Below are 17,419 nucleotides of genomic sequence, written 5' to 3' on the forward strand. Positions count from 1 at the left end.
CCATATATATATATATATATATATATATATATATATATATAAAAAATATTGTGGGTTTTTAGAAATACAGACATATTATATAACTGTTATATATGTGTGTGTGTGTACCTGTGAGTTTTCAGAAAAACAAAATGTCTAGTGGAAGCCAGAGGGATGTTCTATATATGTCTCATATATTAGCTCATTTATTCCTCAAACCCTATAAAGTGCATACTATTATTATTTCTATTTTACAGATGAACTGACTGAGGAAGAAAGGTTAAGGAACTTGCTCAAGTTGGGACAGAATAGGAGAGCTAGGGTTTATACAAGACAATCTGGCTTCAGAGCCTGTGCTTTCGATATCACACCATTCTGCCCTTTGTAACCAATTCTAAGAAAGTCTTTGAATGGCATAAGGTTTAAAAAGGCAATAAAGTTTATACTTATAATTCAAAGTCAAACTTCTAACACTCTCCTTTACTATCTCATGCTACAAAATTCACACAGAATAAAAGCTGCATATCTTATTGGAGAAGTATCTGTCCATATCTTCTGCCTATTTTTTGCTTTGATTGTCTGTTTTGTGTGTGTTGAGTTTGAGGAGTTCATTATAGATCCTGGATATCAACCTTTTGTCTGTACTGTCATTTGCAAATATCTTCTCCCATTCCGTGGGTTACCTCTTTGTTTTGTTGACTGTTTCCTTTGCTGTGCAGAAACTTTTGATTTTGATGAAGTCCCAAAAGTTCATCTTTGCTTTTGTTTCCTTTGCCTTTGGAGACATCTTAAAAGAAGTTGCTGTGGCTGATATCGAAGAGATTACTGCCTATGTTCTCCTCTAGGATTCTGATGGATTCCTGTCTCACATTGAGGTCTCTTATCCATTTTGAGTTTATCTTTGTGTATGGTGTAAGAGAATGGTCGAGTTTCATTCTTCTACATATAGCTGCCCAGTTTTCCCAGAACCATTTATTGAAGAGACTGTCTTTTTTCCACTGTATATTTTTTCCTGTTTTGTCAAAGATTAAATGACCATAGAGTTGAGGGTCCATATCTGGGCTCTCTACTCTGTTCCACTGGTCTATGTGTCTGTTTTTATGCCAGTACCATGCTGTCTTGGTGATCACAGCTTTGTAGTAAAGCTTGAAATCAGGTAACGTGATGCCCCCCGTTTTATTTTTGTTTTTCAACATTTCCTTACCGATTCAGGGTCTCTTCTGATTCCATACAAATTTTTGGATTATTTGCTCCAGCTCTTTGAAGAATACCGGTGGAATTTTGATCGGAATAGCATTAAAAGTATAGATTGCTTTATGCAGTATAGACATTTTAACAATGTTTATTCTTCCAATCCAAGACATACAAATGGCTATCAGACACATGAAAAAATGTTCATCATCACTAGCCCTCAGGGAGATTCGAGTTAAAACTACATTGAGATATCACCTTATACCAGTTAGAATGGCCAAAATTAGCAAAATAAAAAACATGTGTTGGAGAGGATGTGGAGAAAGGGGAACCCTCTTACACTGTTGGTGGGAATGCAAGTTGGTGCAGCCTCTTTGGAGAACAGTGTGGAGATTCCTCAAGAAATTAAAAAGAGAACTTCTCTATGACCCTGCCATTGCACTCCTGGGTATATACCTCAAAGATACAGATGTAGTGAAAAGAAGGGCCATCTGTACCCCAATGTTTATAGCAGCAATGGCCATGGTCGCCAAACTGTGGAAAGAACCAAGATGCCCTTCAACGGACGAATGGATAAGGAAGATGTGATCCATAGACACTATGGAGTATTATGCCTCCATCAGAAAGGACGAATACCCAACTTTTGTAGCAACATGGACGGGACTGGAAGAGATTCTGCTGAGTGAAATAAGTCAAGCAGAGAGAGTCAATTATCATATGGTTTCACTTATTTGTGGAGCATAACAAATAGCATGGAGGACATGGGGAGTTGGAGAGGAGAAGGGAATTGGGGGAAATTGGAAGGGGAGGTGAACCATGAGAGACTATGGACTCTGAAAAACAATCTAAGGGTTTTGAAGGGGTGGGAGGTCGGGGTACCAGGTGGTGGGTATTATAGAGGGCACGGATTGCATGGAGCACTGGGTGTAGTGCAAAAATAATGAATACTGTTATGCTGAAAATAAAAATTAAATTAAAAAAAAAAAAAAGGACAGACTCTTGGGCCAGAGTAGCCAGTTTTAAATTCTGTTTCTGTACTTTACTGGCTTTGGGAAAATTATTGAATCTCTCTTTGTATTTTCTGATCTACAAAATAGGCATAATAACAATATGTTCCTCATAAATGATTTAATATATCTAAAGTGTTCACAACTATGCCATAATAAGTGCTACTAATGTGTTAACTCTGGATTTATTATAATTTGAGATATAGTGCAATATTTTTAAACATGAGTTCTAAAACTGAACAGTCTGTCCTAAAATCCTGGTTCGATCACTTAGTAGCTGTGTGTCTTTTGGTACATCACTTATACTTTCTCTGCTGTAATTTCTTTATCCATTAAAAGGGAATAAGTAATAGTACATACCTCATTAATAGATTATGAGAGTTAAATGTTTGTAATGAATCCATTATGATATATAGCACATTATGCACATTTCATAAATGTTAAATTTATGGTTAATGGATTGAAATTAGAAGGGTTTCAAATAGGGGGCCTGGGTGGCTCAGTGGGTTGAGTCTCTGCCTTCAGCTTGGGTCATGATCTCAGGGTCCTGGGATCAAGTCCTGAGATGGTCTCTCTGCTTGGTGGGGAGCCTGCTTCCCCCTCTTTCTCTGCCTGCTTCTCTGCCGATTTGTGATACCTCTCTTTCTGTGTGTCAAATAAATAAATAAAATCTTAAAGAAAAAAAAGCTGCATATCTATCTGCTCATTCTTACTCTTTTTCTCCCCCTCAACACAATCTGAATGAATTCTTAAAAATCTTCCCCACCTATTCATTTCTTATCTCCCAAATGTATCTTATTCTTTCCTGGAAGCTATATGTCTTTCTCATATGAGTTAGTTTAATTTCTCTGGCTTACATCTCTGACATGTTTCTAAATACAGGTCAGCATGAAGAAAGCCCAGAAAAGAGGTTGCAGGAATCTTGTTAGAGTAGGGCTAAAGAATCATATTATACCTCAATATTTAGTGTCCCTATATACAACCATATAACTTCAGAAGTAGATGTCCTACATGGAGTTCATTTGTCAGTCAACTTGAACTTTTATGGGTGTCTCCATGCTAAGATTTCCATCTTTAGTTTACTTCTTGCTCTAGGAATTGCCTGGATGATGAAAATGAGGGACTATTTAGGCTTGTGTTATGGAGGCTGATGAATCAAAAAGCCAAAGAAGTAAAAAATTCTGGCTTCCATCTAGACATTTTGTTTTTCGGAAAACTCACGGTAACATTTCAAAAGCTAATGTCTGCTTTGAAAAAAAAATAGAAGTTATGATTTGATTCCACATGTACAAGTTTCTGGCTCCAAGATGAACTGAATTTCTCACTCTGCTCCTGACTGTTTAGGGCATAAGGAAATACAACCTAAGGAGGGAGAGATGGCCTAAGACAACTAACTGGTTTGTCTTAGAAGACAAAAAAAATGAAGAGACCTAGAAATTTTACACCAAATTTTAGAGCCATAGAGCTTCACTGTTTAAGAAGGACACATTTGAAATTTGACTTTCAGGGCACCTGGGTGGCTCTGTGGGTTAAGCCTCTGCCTTTGGCTCAGGTCATGATCCCATGAGCCCCACATTGGGCTCTCTGCTCCGTGGAGAGCCTGCTTCCTTCTCTCTCTCTCTGTCTGCCTCTCTGCCTATTTGTGATCTCTCTCTATCAAATAAATAAATAAAATCTTAAAAGAAAATAAAAAGAAATTTGACTTTCAATAGAGTGACAAAACCCTTTCTTAAAAATGGTTTGAAGCTGGGACAACTGGGTGGCTCACTCCATTAACCACCTGCCTTTGGCTCAGGTCATGATCCTAAAGTCCTGAAATTGAGCCCCACATCTAGTTCCTTGCTCAACGGGGAGCCTGCTGCTCTCCCTGAATGTGCTCTCTCTCTCTCTCTCTCTCTCTGACAAATAAATAAATAAAATCTCTTTAAAAGTAGTTCGAAGTTGATTCTTAGGTGGGCAATTAGCAAAGGACTTATAAGACCAAGTTATTATTTATAATTTATAACTTTTTGACAAAGTTCGTAATTGATTTTATTTATTCAAAACTTTAGAGAATGACTTAATCAGCACCTGCTCGTATGTGAGTGTGTGAGCTCATGTTTGCTAATAGAGGGAAGAGGGATAAGTCAGGCTGACTCACCATTGCTACAAGACATTTTCATTTCTGCCTGAGACAAGAATGAATCTCAGATGAGTTTGCTTCTGGACACTGCTGATTAATCACTATGATAACATTTAAGTAGTCATTCTGCATCGTGGAAGTTTAAAACAAAGCTTTATTTTCTAGAGTTGGAATTCACAGTTTTTTTGTTTTTGTTTTATTTTCACATAGTCACTGAATTGAGAGAACTTATTAGGAGTTTGACTATTGGGAATAAAGTATCAGAGATGCAGGAAATAAATTTCCAGCCTAGGGATCTAAACATAATTGGTAGATTAGAAAAATATACATGAAAATCAAATGCCGATAGAATAATCCAATTCAGTGATTCTTTGCAGATCCTGGAAATTTTCATATCTGAGTAGGTAAAATTGCTGGCTTGCCAAGAATAAACAAGAAAAAAAAAAAGTCAAATTAAATGCCAGATACTAAGTACTTAAACACACATATTTTGTGTCTTGGATCCCTCCTCAGATTTTCACTCAGAACTCAGTTCTTAGTTTACATATAACCTGAACAACTTTGGTCATATCTTTTTTTTTTTTAATTAATTTTTTATTTTTTATAAACATATATTTTTATCCCCAGGGGTACAGGTCTGTGAATCACCAGGTTTACACACTTCACAGCACTCACCAAAGCACATACCCTCCCCAATGTCCATAATCCCACCCCCTTCTCCCAAACCCCTTCCCCCCAGCAACCCTCAGTTTGTTTTGTGAGATTAAGTTGGACAGCCACATGCAGAAAAATGAAATTGGACCATTTCCTTACACCACACACGAAAATAGACTCAAAATGGATGAAGGACCTCAATGTGCGAAAGGAATCCATCAAAATCCTTGAGGAGAACACAGGCAGCAACCTCTTCGACCTCAGCCGCAGCAACATCTTCCTAGGAACAACGCCAAAGGCAAGGGAAGCAAGGGCAAAAATGAACTATTGGGATTTCATCAAGATCAAAAGCTTTTGCACAGCAAAGGAAACAGTGAAGAAAATCAAAAGACAACTGACAGAATGGGAGAAGATATTTGCAAACGACATATCAGATAAAGGACTAGTGTCCAGAATCTATAAAGAACTTAGCAAACTCAACACCCAAAGAACAAATAATCCAATCAAGAAATGGGCAGAGGACATGAACAGACATTTCTGCAAAGAAGACATCCAGATGGCCAACAGACACTTTGGTCATATCTTATTCCAGCTGTAAGAAAGTGGAAGACAATCTATATGCAAGGACTTTAAGTATATCAAGGAATGAAAGTAGACTACTTAAAGATTTTTACTTTTTTATATATTTATTCATGAGAGACATAGAGAGAGAGAGAGAAAGAGAGAGAGAGAGAGAGAGAAAGAGGCATAGGGAGAAGCAGGCTCCCTGATGAAAGGCTCAATCCCAGGAGACTGGGATCATGATCTGAGCCAAAGGCAGATGCTTAACCAACGGAGCCACCCAGGTGCCCCCAAAGTAGACCACTTAACAATGAAATAATAAACAGAATGACTACAGTCTTAAATGCTCACAGGAATCACATCCAGAATCCCCCCTTAGGCTCCCCTAGGCTATGCATAATCAATGTTTTGAAGCACAGTTCAAAAATGTGTGGACATACAATGACTGAAATTATCAAGAAAAGATCTAATAATCCTCTATGTATGAATTTATTTGAATGGACTGTATTAAAAAATGGTTTAACTATTGACATTTATTTGGTTGAATCTTACTAATCTCAAAGATTGCATTCTCCCAAATGGCTTTTTCATAAAGTCCCCATTTAAGTAAAAAAATACAAAAATATAACAGGACATTGTGTAAGAATCAAGTATGTGGCACTGCATTAAATGTGTAGATTGCTCTAGGTAACATAGACATTTTCACAATATTTGTTCTGTTAATCCATGAGTATGGAACGTTTTTCCATTTCTTTGTTTCTTCCTCAGTTTCTTTCATGAGTATTCTATAGTTTTCTGAGTACAGATTATTTGCCTCTTTGTTTAGATTTATTCCTAGGTATCTTGTGGTTTTGGGTGCAATTGTCAATGGGATCGGCTCCTTAATTTCTCTTCTGTCTTGTTGTTGGTGTATAGAAATGCAGCTGGTTTCTGTGCATTGATTTTATATCCTGCCCCTTTACTGAATTCCTGTATGAGTTCTAGCAGTTTTGGGTTGGAGTCTTTTGGGTTTTCCACATAAAATATCATATCATCTGCAAAGAGTGAGAGTTTGCTTCTTTGCTGATTTGGATGCCTTTTATTTCTTTTTGTTGTCTGATTGCTGAGGCTAAGACTTCTATTACTGTGTTGAACAGCAGTGGTGATGGTGGACATCCCTGCCATGTTCCTGACCTTAGGGGAAAAGTTCTCAGTTTTTCACCATTGAGAATGATATTCGCTATGGGTTTTTCATAGATGGTTTTTTATGATATTGAGGTATGTACCCTCTATCCCTACACTGTGAATATTTTAACCAAGAAAGGATGCTGTATCCACATAAATGGGACAAATAATCCTAAAATTTGTATGGGATCAGAGAAGATTCAGAATAGCCAGCAGAATGTTGAAAAAGAAAAGCAAAGATGGTGGCATCACAATTTTGGACTTCAAGCTCTATTACAAAACTGTAATCATCAAGACAGTATGGTACTGGCACAAAAACATACATGTAGATGAATGGAATAGAATAGAGAACCCAGAAATGGACCCTTAACTCTATGGTCAACTAATCTTTGACAAGGCAGGAAAGAATGGGACTTCATCAAGATAAAAAAAAACTTCTGCACAGCAAAGGAAACAGTGAACAAAACCAAAAGACAACAGACAGAATGGGAGAAGATATTTGCAAATGACATATCAGATAAAGGGCTAGTGTCCAAAATCTATAAAGAACTTATCAATCTCAACACCTGAAGAACAAGTAATCCAATCAAGAAATGGGCAGAAGATGTGAATAGATATTTCTGCAAAGAAGACATACAAATGGCCAACAGACACATGAAAATGTGCTCAATATCACTCGGTATCAGGGAAATAAAATTAAAACCATAACGAGATGCCACCTCACACCAGTCAGAATGGTTAAGTTAACAAGTCAGGAAATGACAGATGTCGGTGAGAATGCAGAGAAAGAGGAACTCTCGTACACTGTTGGTGGGAATGCAAGGTGGTGCAGCCACTCTGGAAAACAGTACAGAGGTTCCTCAGAAAGTTAAAAATAGAGCTACCCTATGACCCAGCAATTGCACTACCAGGTATTTACCCTAAAGATACAAATGTAGTGATCCAAAGGGGCATGTGCACCCCAATGTTTATAGCAGCAGAATCCACAATAGCTAAACCATGGAAAGAGTCTAGATGTTCATTGAAAGATTAATGGGTAAAGAAGATGAAACTAGAAGGTATTATGCTAAGCGAAATAAGTCAGTCAGAGAAAGCCAATTATCATATGATCTCATTGATATGTGGAATTTGAGAAACAAGGCAGAGGATCATAAGGGAAGAGAGAAAAAAACTGAAACAAGACGGGATCAGGGAGGGAGACAAACCATAAGAGACTTAATCTCAGGAATCAAACTGAGGGTTGCTGGAGTGGAGGGGGGTGCGAGCAATGGGCTGGTGGGGTGATGGGCATTGGGGAGGGTATGTGCTATGTGGGGCATTGTGAATTGTGTAAGACTGATGAATAATAGATCAGAACGTCTGAAACAAATACTACACTATATGTCAATAATAAAATTGAAAAAAAAGTATCAAGTATGTGGCAGTCATAGCATTCTCGTTAGAGTCAGCTATCACTAGCAGATGCTGTATCTAGGATGTATATTTAAAATTAAATAATTTTGTCTGGTTACACAGTAGCACTTTCAGCTTATTTGGTCCACAAATACCATAAAAAACACACACACACAAACTAGACAGAGGAAGGTCTAGGATGAACCTCTTGGGACCATTGGGCAATATGAGACTGAAGAAGTTCAAATGCTCCCATAATTCTCCTCGGTGGAGAAGGGGAACATTATCTAGAAGTATGAAGACCAGAACAGATTTAAAAAGTGTGATCTTTAAACTTTTGTAGCTTCCAGAACTGTGTCTCTAACCTTATCCGTTTCCTCATGGGAAATAGTTATTTCAGTGACTACCAGAAGGAATATCTACAATCTGTACCTTTGCCCAAGATGTCAAAGATGATTCATTCTCCTATAGCAGAGAGAGCCAGAGAATTCTAAGCAATAATGGCTCTTTGGCCAGACTACCACCTGCTGCTCCCAAGAGAGGCTCATGAACAATCATTTCCAGCATTGCCTCTCTGAAGTTTCTGGTATTTATTTTTCCCACAGGACTTTGGGGCCTTAGCAGCTGGATAGCTTTATGAGTCCGCCTTGATCATCTCAATTAACAGCTTTTATTAGAGGATCTGTTCATCTTTGTTTTGGCGGCCTTGATGGTACACCATTCTTTTTGAGACATACCTCTGAAGGAAATTACATTGAGAACTACATTGAGGCAATATGCTTCTGTCACCCCACACAAATTGTATCCTACCCATCTCTTTTTCAAGGGAAGTTCAGAAATTAGAGAAGGAACTGCACATTCGTGCACTATTTGGTACTTTTGGTAGCTCTTGCAGAAGATTGCAAAGTTAACTTCTGTGTCACTGACTCAATTTAGTTAATTTGTTTCTGTTTGTCTGGATATGAATATACTGCTTATTTTTTCCCGGTCAGAAATCCTTTTTTGAGGAAGAAATCAAAGAGTTTATGAAAAGAACACACAAGAGGAAAAAGCTATTAGCTTTTATAAAAACACTGGAGATTATAGTAAGCTTCCATAACTTTTCAGGTTAATTTGAATTTTGGAGACTGTTTATAATGATTTTACTTGGTATTATGACCTTAATCATAGTTATAAAATTATTCTCATATGAGAAACACATCAATTGCTAGTTCTCATATTATTTTCATGTTATTTCTATTTATTTATTTCTGGTTTGGTAATTTGGTTTATAGGACTGAAGAACACTTTTTAGCTAATTCAAATTCCTATTTGGTGAATTCGAATGGTAAAATTGATATTTTAATAGATATTTATTTCCCTTTTATATTTTCTCAGGAGAATATTCTATATTCCTAATTTTTATACTAGCATATTTGAGAATCAAGGTTATTGTCTAAAATAACATAGTTTTGCTTACATAATAAAAGGCAATGGATAGATGAAATTTAAGAAATAAAATGCATGGAAAATATAAAAAATATACGTGTGATGTGGGAATATAGTTATATAGTTATTATGTCAATTGCATTAATTAGTTTATTGTTTTATAGGAGCACATAAGTATTTGGAGAGCATATTTTTAGGATTTTCTTTTTTTAAAAAGATTTTATTTATTATTTGACAGAGGGAGAGCACAAGCAGGGGGAGTGGCAGGTAGAAGAGAGGGAGAAGCAGGCTCCCCACTGAGCAGGGCTCCATCCCAGAGATTCCAGGACCCTGGGATCATGACCTGAGCTGAAGGTAGATGCTTAACCAACTGAACAACCCCCAACCCTTCAAGGATTTTCAGCAAGTAACTCAAACTCTTTAAAGGCTGAGATTTCTCTGGAATCTAATACCAAGTATAGTACTTGATAGATTATATGAACCTGGTAAGATGGCTGTATTTCCAATGGATATAATTGCCAAGGTAATTTCAAAATAAATAGATTAATTTATCCATTCACTCTTCCATTTTTTTATCCATCAACTTGTATTTCTTGAATTGTTACTCTATGCCAGACATTATATTTTATGTTAGAGGAGACTGCTCAGAATTCTTTTTTTTAATATTAAATTTTTAAATTTTTTATAAACATATAATGTATTTTTATCCCTAGGGGTACAGGTCCGTGAATCGCCAGGTTTACACACTTCACGGCACTCACCATAGACTGCTCTGAATTCTTAAAATGATAACAAAAATGGTCTGTTTTCTAAGGCATCATAATAGTGTAGCATAATTTGATACAAAAACAAGATAATAGCATAAACAAAGGGAAATATAAAACCACTTCACTCAGTATATATATTTTGTATATAATTAAACAATAATGTATTGAATGAAAAATTTATCATAGACACAGTGAGTTCATCCTAAAAATCCAAGCATGGTTCAAAATTAGAAAATCTATTACTACAACTTACTACCTTATGATAAAAAAAAAAATTGATATAATACAGACTGGGTAGATTAAAGATAGGGACTTTTAAAATCTGTGAGTGAATTAGGAGAAAAGAAAAGAGAAAGTATTTAAAAATTATGAGGAAAACATACACTAATACCATATTCTGAAGACATACAGGAGAAGATAGACTTACTTGCTGAAGATTTAATTGCTGAAAATTTAAAAACAAAAGATAGTTTTTATACAGAAAGATTCCATAAGTAGAATTAAAATAGAAGTTATAGACTTTTGGTTCTGGATAAGATCTAGTCAGTACCACTTTACCTTCCATTGAACTCAATTATGAAACCTGAACAGAATGCATGGCCAGCTATTTGAGAACTCTAAGAAGGAAATATAAGAGGGCAGATTGGGGAAGAACCCCAGAATTCAAAGGACCACTTAGCCAGCTATGCATTTGCCATTGGTTTGCCCTGGTATACTCTCACTGGAATTCAGCACATTGCACAATAAGCACTGTGAAGAAGACAGAGATCTCCCTAGTCCTCGCTCAAGAAACTGAAAAGGAAACTCCTAAAACTCAGAGACAGTTGGGGAGATTTCTTGGATTTTTTCCCTTTTTTCCCCCCTCCATTATCTTGGGAGGAATTGTAGTGGTAAGAGCTTTTTTTCCCCCTATTTTTTTTTATTGCTATTAGTTTTTCTTTGGAGAAAAACATTCTTTCCTTGAAGGAAAAAAGAAAAGTTGCATAAAATCTAATTTGTTCTAGAAATATAAGTGGCCTTTCCAATGTGTAACACTTCAAATATCAAAGTATGTGCTAAACATACAAATAAGAAGGTAACAGAATGCCTATATATAGTATGCTGTTTTACATCATAAAATAAGCTTCGTGAAATGCAAAGTCAGAAACCAGCCAAAACCTAGAAGGCCGGGAAGTGTCCCCTCCTTCAATCTAGCTACAGCTTCAAGAATGTGTCACTGGACCTGCTGTGTTTGTTTGCCTTCTCTTCCTTCCTGCTGTGTATCACCCTGAACTGGGTGGGAAGGGGCAGTTTCTAGTTGGAAGTGTGGAAAGAGCAGCCTGTGGAACTGGAAAGTTCTTGGCAGAAAATAAAGAGGAGGCGTTGAAGGAAGTCCACGCTGTAAAGCTGTTTATGCAATCCTGGGCTCACCCCCAATCTGTGACGTACCAGAAGGAAGTGGCATGCCATCTTCAAAGTGCTGAAGAAATGAGCTGTCAACTCAGAATCTGGTGGAGGTGACAATGTCCTCCAGTGCTGGAGGAGAACTAGAGACATTCTCCGATGAAAGGAAGTTAAGAATAGTTGTGGCAGCAGACCCGCTTGAAAAGAATTGTTAAAGGAAGTTCTTCAGATTGCAGGGAAATGATACCTGAAGGAAACTTGGAGCATCAGGAGTGAAGAGAGGGGAACAAAGGGAAAATATCTAGGTGTATATAATACTTTCTTTTTCTCCTCTTGAATTTTGTAAAACGTGTTCAGTGGTTGAAAGTATGAAATACAACATTCTTTGATAGGAGTTTTCGTATGTGTCGAGGTAATAAGAAAGATAGCTGAAGCATAAAGGAGAGAAGTCTTAGTGGTAACATTTTCCATTCCAATAAGGTGGTAAAATATTGGTTCTAAACAAACTGGGAAAAATCAGTATGTATTTTGTAATTCCCAGAGTAAGCTCTAGAAGATGACGCAATTTTATATAGTCAAAAGGACTGGGACGTATTTAGAACACTGAATAAGAAAAGTATCAAAAGAAAGGATAAAAACACCAATAGCCAAACGATGTTCAATTTTTAAAAAGGTATACAGTCTTAATTCAGAGTCCCTGTGGAAGTTTCCCATAATTTATTCTTTTTTTTTAAAGAGATTTTTATTTATTTATTTGACAGAGATCACAAGTAGGCAGAGAGGCAGGCAGAGAGGAGGGGAAGAGGCTCCCCGCTGAGCAGAGAGCCTGATGTGGGACTCGATCCCAGGACCCTGATATCATGACCTGAGCCAAAGGCAGAGGCTTAACCCACTGAGCCACCCAGTGGGTTAATTTATTAACCCCTCCATAATTTATTCTTGATATTTAAAAAGAGATTACCCAATAAATCTTTAAGTATATGTTGTGCTGAACACACACATACAGTGAAGAACAGTGAAACCAGTTGATTGAAATAGCTGTAGAATTCTTCTATTTTTCCTATTACAGCTATTTAATTTATGAAAAACACAACTGCTATCATTTTGCTATAAATCAGTTGCATTAAATATTAGTCATTACTAGTTCCCTTAAATGACCAATTGCTAAAATTTGAGCTGCACATGTGTTTGGCTAAATTTGAGAAGTGGATATTATAATATATTAAAATCATCTTTGTTTTGCATGAGAAATGCTACATTTCACTTTTTTAAAAATTTCATTAATGATGAATAGACATTAAATAGGAAAATTTCTACTGGATGCTTTGTATTCCGTGACTACACGGAAAGCAACATGTGTTTGTTTGTTTTTTTAAATTTATTTGAGAGAGAGAGAGAGGGAGAGGCAGAAGCAGGCTCCCCACTGAGCAGAGAGCCCAACACAGGGCTTATCCCAGGACCCTGAGATCATGACCTGAGCTGAAGGCAGACACTTAACCAACTGGGCCACCCAGGTGCCCCAACATATTTTGATTTTATAGAGAAACTAGAACTCTCATACCCTGCTGGTGAGAATATAAATTGGTATTCTGAAGAACTGTTCGTAACATCTACTAAAATGAATACATGCAAACTCTATGCATTAGTGTTTTTTATTGCTGAGAAACAAATCACCGCAAGCTGAGCAGCTTCAAACAAAACCATCATTAGTTCACAGTTCTGTGGTTCAGAAGCCCCACACAGTATGGCTGGGTTATCCGCTCAGGGTTTCACAAGGCTGAAATCAATCTGTTGGGAGGACTGGGTCCTCATCTAGAGGCTCTGGAGAGAAATCCACATCCTAGATCATTCAGGTTACTGGCAAAATTTCAGTTGTCAGGGCTGTAGGACTAGGGTCCTCTTTCCTTGCTGTCAGCTGGAGGCTGCCATCAGCTACTAGAGGCCACTCTTCAGTCCTTGCGTGTGGACCCCTGTATTATCAAGTCAGCCACAATGCAGCAAGTCCCTCCCGAGTTTCACATTTCTCTGACTTCATCTTCTCCAAGCTTTCTTCTCTGAGCAAAACCTCTGCTTTTAAAGCAGCTAGTGTGATTAGATTAAGCCCATCTGGAGATCTGTGATAAAACCCATCTGGATATCTCCCTTTCATTAGGCATTGGATCCAGGAGGCCATTTTTAGTATTCTGCCAACCTTCCCCCCGTGACTGAGCAGTTCCTGTCCTGGATAATATCCCACAGACACGCATATATAAGTTCACCAAAATATACACATAAGAATGTTAATATAAAGAGCACTCATATTAGCCAAAATTGGAGAAATTATCCAACAACAATAGGATAAATTGTGGTATATTTTTATAATTGATAAATAGAAACAAGAATGAGCCAATTCCAACTACTTACAACATGAATGAATCTCACATACATAATGAGGAGTAAGTTTTATGACAGCAAATGGAGGGGTACCTAACCCAGCCCAGAAAGTCACAGGAAAGCTTCCTAGGGAGACTACAGCGTTCACTGAAAAGAATTAGAATACGGGATGGGGGAATGGGAAGTAAGGATGAATTTTAAATTGAGATAATTTGAACAAAAGTAAAAATCTGTAAAAATTATAAGCAGATGGGTGTTATGAATGGATGACTTATTTGTGGGGAAAAAGTGGTATGCCAAGAGATTTGACAGAGGTCAGAACGCAGTGAATCTTGAAAGCTGTTATTTAGATTGACCTTAATCCTTTGGGTCACAGGGACATGGGAGGTGCTTGTAAAAGGAAAGATGTGGACATATTTATGTTTGGGATCACTGACACTGCACAGTGGAGGACAAAGAGGAAAATGTCGAGAAATTAGACTCATTAAGAGGTTATCCAAAGAATACAGGTGAAAAATGGTGGGAGCCCCAGTTATCTAGAATGAAGAGAAAAAGGGAACAAAGTAAGAAGAATGGACGCCTTGTATCTGCTTCCCTTTGAAAAATCTCTTCTTAAAGTCTCAATTCATGCCAAAGTACAATTGACTAGTAATACAGCTGCTGAATATTTCCATGTCTCCCAAAAGAAGGTGAAATTACCAATTAAATAGGGGATCAAAGCTTTAAGTAGAAAGGACGACTTCTAGTTGTGAAATGTCAAGTATTTTCCTGAATAACTTCTTAATTCTTTGTTAGTTTCTTTGTTTCTAAGTCATCAGAACTTTTCCAAATGCATCACATCTATGGATAAAGGAACGAGGCTGAGGTGACTCAGCAAAATCTATGCTTTAATTCTATGACTTTCACCAACTCAGCAACAGCAGAAATCTGGGAGAGAAATTCTTCAGGACTTTCCATACTACTATGACCTGGGGTGGGGGTTGGGGGGCAGGTTGTGTAAAGGAAATTTCCCAAGTCATAGATTTACTATATCTGCTAGGAAAGCCTCACAAAGTCAATTCCTATAGACACATTCTAGACCAACAGAGAGGCCGATGACATCTGCATAAATGTGTGTTTTTTATTTGTATATACAACTGTTATAAATAGAAATGTCCTTTTCTTTTTAAGTGTCTATTGTGATTGTGTTTTATAAAGGCTTCCCCAAGGTTTTAACCCTAATTAGCCTACAAAGAGAATGGATCTGACTTTTGAAATAAAGTGTATCTGTTGATATAATTCATTTCACTCAAATTCTATATAAATTTAATTGTAACTGTTTTCAATAGAGAAGTAAAGAACTAATTTCCTGTTACTTTAATTGAACTAAAATTAGTCTAGGATTATTACTTGGGTTACTTCTTTGGATTTTTGCTTCCCTTCCTATCAGACACACACACATGCACGTGCACGCACACTCACATACACATACGTACACTTATATTTTGTCATGAGATATTTGACTTCAGACCCTTTCATCAGGCAAATATTCCAAACTTTATTTGTAAATAAAAAAGTCCTGTTCACAATAGGACTTTTACATTTTTTTTATTTTTTTCATTTTTTTTTATTTTTTATAAACATATATTTTTATCCCCAGGGGTACAGGTCTGTGAATCACCAGGTTTACACACTTCACAGCACTCACCAAAGCACATACCCTCCCCAATGTCCATAATCCCACCCCCTTCTCCCAAACCCCCTCCCCCCAGCAGCCCTCAGTTTGTTTTGTGAGATTAAGAGACAAGATGGGATTGGGAGGGAGACAAACCATAAGGGACTTTTACATTTTTTAAAGAGAGAAAAAAATAGTGATGTCTTTTAGCAGAAAATTACTCTTTTGAAAGTTTTAATTTTTCTCACATTTTTCATCATGGTTTAATTAAGTTATCTTAACAAATCTTTAGGTCTAGGTTTAGATCTTTTACTTAAGAAAGCAAAAAATAATTTTAAAAATTGATTACAATATTCCATATATTCCATATTCCTGAACCCCTTTCTGGAAGTAATAAATGTGACTAAAAAGTGACTTGAAGGCTGGGGCTTTTCCAATTATCCCTTTTTCCTTTTTGGAATGTACTGATTAGGTGCTCAATAAATGTCAAAGTTAGTTCATTACTGCACCTTGTTAAGAATTGTTAAATTCTGAATCTGTCATCCCAACAATTAAGATCCCACCAAACTTCATATCATCTTCATTCTTTAAGAGCTCTTCTATTCTTCTAAGTCATTTGTGGATTCGTTGAACTTCAAAAGATTAAGGACTGAATACTGTGATGTAACACTTGAAAGCTCTCTTCAGGCTCATAAAAGGATTTCTTTATATTTAAATGTGATCATTTAGCAAGGTGCTAATATGCATAATTCTATGGCCATCCTTTGCAATTTATTATCATATGGGTCTATGATAATGCATTGAGAGCTCCTTCCAGATTCTAAAGTGTACGTTCTCTACGTGAACGAAATTTTCTTGAATTATTAATCTAATATTGTTAATAAAGATGTGTTTGCTCTTACATTGAAAGATTCCTGATCTTAGTAGACATTAGGAATCAGAATAATGTCCTTTCTCTTCGCTGCTTACAAACCATCTAGGTATTCTGTAGCAGATATTATTTTGAAATATTAGCACTTTTATACCTGGAAATTCCTTTTTACTCTAGGACATGTTTTCCATTTAAAACCAGACCTTGAGGCTAAGAAATCCATTGCTTTGAGAAATGGGTTGTGCAGGAATTAAAAGAAAAAAGGCAAGGAAGTTAATTTTTGCTTTGATTTTCAAAATATGTGGCCGAAGCACATTTATAAGACAACTCCTAGAATGGTTTGGGGGTTTAAGGATAGCAAGGACCATTCTGAAATGGTCATAACTAGACACAGACCTTGAAAGTAGACACAAGGCCACAAAATAGTAGATGGTGACACAGTTGCCATATTATCTTTGGGTAGAGCTGACAAAGTTGGGGGTGGTGGTGATGGATTCTTTCCTTTGGGACCTAGAACATGTAGAGAAATATGTTAGAATGGAAATATTTCAGAGGTTGCCAATTTGAGTAGATCTTTATGAAATAGAACCAGATGAATTTTTTTCACTGATGCCCTATTTCCTTAAAACTCATGCCCTGGAGGCACCTGAGCGGCTCAGTAGATTAAGCATCCGCCTTCCGCTCAGGTCATGATCCCAGGGTCCTGGGATCCAGTCCTGCATTGAGCTCCCTGCTCAGTGGGGAGGCTGCTTCTCCCTCTCCCTCTGCCTCTCCCCCGATCATGCTCTCTCTCTGTCAAATAAATAAAATCTTAAAAAATAAATAAATAGAACTAGTATCCTGAACTTGGACGTAACCTTAGTGAAAAATGGG

Source organism: Mustela erminea, chromosome 3 (genome assembly GCF_009829155.1).
Source record: "Mustela erminea isolate mMusErm1 chromosome 3, mMusErm1.Pri, whole genome shotgun sequence".
Classification (NCBI taxonomy): Eukaryota; Metazoa; Chordata; class Mammalia; order Carnivora; family Mustelidae; genus Mustela; species Mustela erminea.